Genomic DNA, 2,397 nt, shown 5'->3' with positions numbered 1-2,397 from the left:
ACTACATACACGGAGTTCTGGTAGAGAAGCATGCCCTCCCATTTACCACGCTCTCCACCAAGCCTAATTGTCTCAGATGTGGCCAGTTTCACCCTGTCCTGTCCTGTCCCCAACGTTCTGTCCCCAGTGGCTCATCTGTCCTGTACCCAATCACATCTGAATTGAAGAGTCTTGAATGGAAGCCCAGGGCAGAGGACCTAACCTGGTCTGAAGAATTAAAAATGAAAGCGTTGCTCAGGTGATGAAGGGCAAGGAAAGGAGTAGGTTAGGAGGGCAAGGCAAAGGAAACAATGTATGCAAAGGCCCAGAGATGAAGCCTGAAGAGTCTGAGAGTAAGGGGTCAGGTGTGTTTGAGAAAGGTGGACTATTGCTTACAGGTAGAGCTCCAAGAGAGAGGAGAGAGATGGAGCTGGAGAGGAAGTCATGGTTAAGTCATATTAAAAATGCTGGACTGGGGACTTCCCTGGTGGTCCAGTGGCTAAGACTCTGTTCTCCCAAGGCAGACAGCCCGGGTTCAATCCCTGGTCAGGGAACTAGATCCCACATGTCACAACTAAAAAGGATTCTGCAGCTGCAAGAAGATCAAAGGTCCTGCATGCTGCAACTAACAGCCGGCACAGACAAACAAATAATTATTCTTTAAAAAATGTCTGACTGCATCCTATGTTACATGGTACAGAACACTGGAGGGTTTCAGGCAGGATGATGGCCCCTATCCAGCTGTTTTTGGGTGGTTGTTTGTACAGCTGTGTGGGGAGCAGATCAGAGGAAGCAAGACTGAGCTGGGAACAGGTATTTTAGGGCATTCATAAGCAGTACCCCCGTACTAAAGCCACTGGGAAAATGTCAAGAGATTGTGTCCTATCTTCTCTTCCTCTGAAATCCAGCCTCTATCACACAACAGAATCCTAGGCATGGAGCAGGGGCTCAGGGAAAAGTTCCAACTCAAACCTGGGGCAGAAACAGTGATGGAAATGTTTCAGTCCTGTGGTCCTTGGGCTTTGCACAAAGAGGATGCTCTGGATTTGCACAGAAAGATCAGCTTTTCTCCTTGACCTTGGCTTCCCAGGTGGTACTAGTGGTAAAGAATCCTCCTGCCAAGGCAAGACACACAAGAGATGAGGATTTGATCCCTAGATTGGGAAGATCCCCTTGAGTAGGAAATGGCACCCCTCTCCAGTGTTCTTGCCGGAAAATCCCATGGGCTACAGTCCATGGGCCTGCAAAGATTCAGACGCAACAGTAATTTAGCACACACTTGACTCTACGCAAAGGGTAAATTTTTAAAAATAAAATGCGAAGCTATTCTGAAGTCACTGACTTTCTCTGCCAGCTATTGAGCTCATCTTTGATTTGGGTGACCCCTCTGGCTTAGACATGACTTTCTTGAGAGGGAGAGCATCAGAGTCACCCAATCTCCCTCAGGTGTCCATCAAGTTTAAGGAAAAAACATGAAAATCTTGCAGGTTATTGACAGGGGTAAGATGCATATCCAATTGTGCAAATAGAGTAGAAAAAGGATACAACCAGCTAGAAAAAGGCCCAAATTCCTATATCAGGCGGTCGGGGGGTGGGGGAAGACTATTTGAAAGGAAAATTTTTATTTCTCAGCCTAACATAACTGGGTTGGAGGTGTAGATCCATTAACAATCAATTTAGAGAGACAGAATGCTGCTTGTTTCAAAAATACAGTTCCACCTTCTCAACTCTCCTCCTCCATCACAAAATGTCAGATCCCGGCATGGGAGAAACCCATTAAAACTCAGCTCTGTAGTGCTCATGTGGTCTGCTTGGATTTCATCTATTGGAATATTTATTTTGGATAAAATGCAAGTTCTCTGCAGTAGTTGGGGGGGGGGGGGAGTGGTGGGTGGAGGATTACAGCGGATGGAACAAGCAAGGTGTTTTGCAGTTGAAACCAAACCCCCAAGTGGGATTTTCCACTTGAATTAATTGACTCTCCCACAACTGTACTCTCATTTGTCTGATCTTGGTTTATCTGTTCTCTATTCTGTCTGCTTTGGGGTCATCTGTTCTCTATTTTGGGATCTCAAAGCTCTTTTTGAGCACAGACTTTTCTGTTCATGTTACTGCAGAAATTTAAAAGTGCTTTGCTACCAGTCAAACTGAGACATTCACTTATCTGGAAATGAATATTAAGGGATGGGGCCCAGAGAACAGGGCTCCTGGTTGCTTTGCCTTAAGTGCATCTAACTAGCGTTTTCTAAGAACTCCTACCCATCCAAAGGCTCACAGTGTCTGAAAGAACAGCCTTTGGTCATTCACACTCCAAGCAATAGGTGTTCTCCATTGCTTATGATAATAGGAAGGAAATGGATCTGCCAGGAAGCATCTGGTGGTCTACAAATCATGAGGTGCCTGGCTTACTTAGCTCTG

The 2,397-nt window shown here is 45.7% G+C and overlaps 1 non-coding gene across 1 annotated transcript; it reads left to right on the top strand.

The window, feature by feature from the left end:
• The first annotated feature begins 460 nt into the window (after positions 1-460).
• On the top strand, positions 461-533 carry TRNAG-CCC (transfer RNA glycine (anticodon CCC)). Its single transcript has one exon. It is a non-coding gene; the product is annotated as a tRNA-Gly (tRNA).
• Positions 534-2,397: the final 1,864 nt, after the last annotated feature.

Source organism: Ovis canadensis, chromosome 1, assembly GCF_042477335.2.
Source record: "Ovis canadensis isolate MfBH-ARS-UI-01 breed Bighorn chromosome 1, ARS-UI_OviCan_v2, whole genome shotgun sequence".
Taxonomy (NCBI): domain Eukaryota; kingdom Metazoa; phylum Chordata; class Mammalia; order Artiodactyla; family Bovidae; genus Ovis; species Ovis canadensis.
The sequence above is the reverse complement of the archived record's forward strand: the minus strand, read 5'-3'. Positions and strand labels throughout refer to the sequence as shown.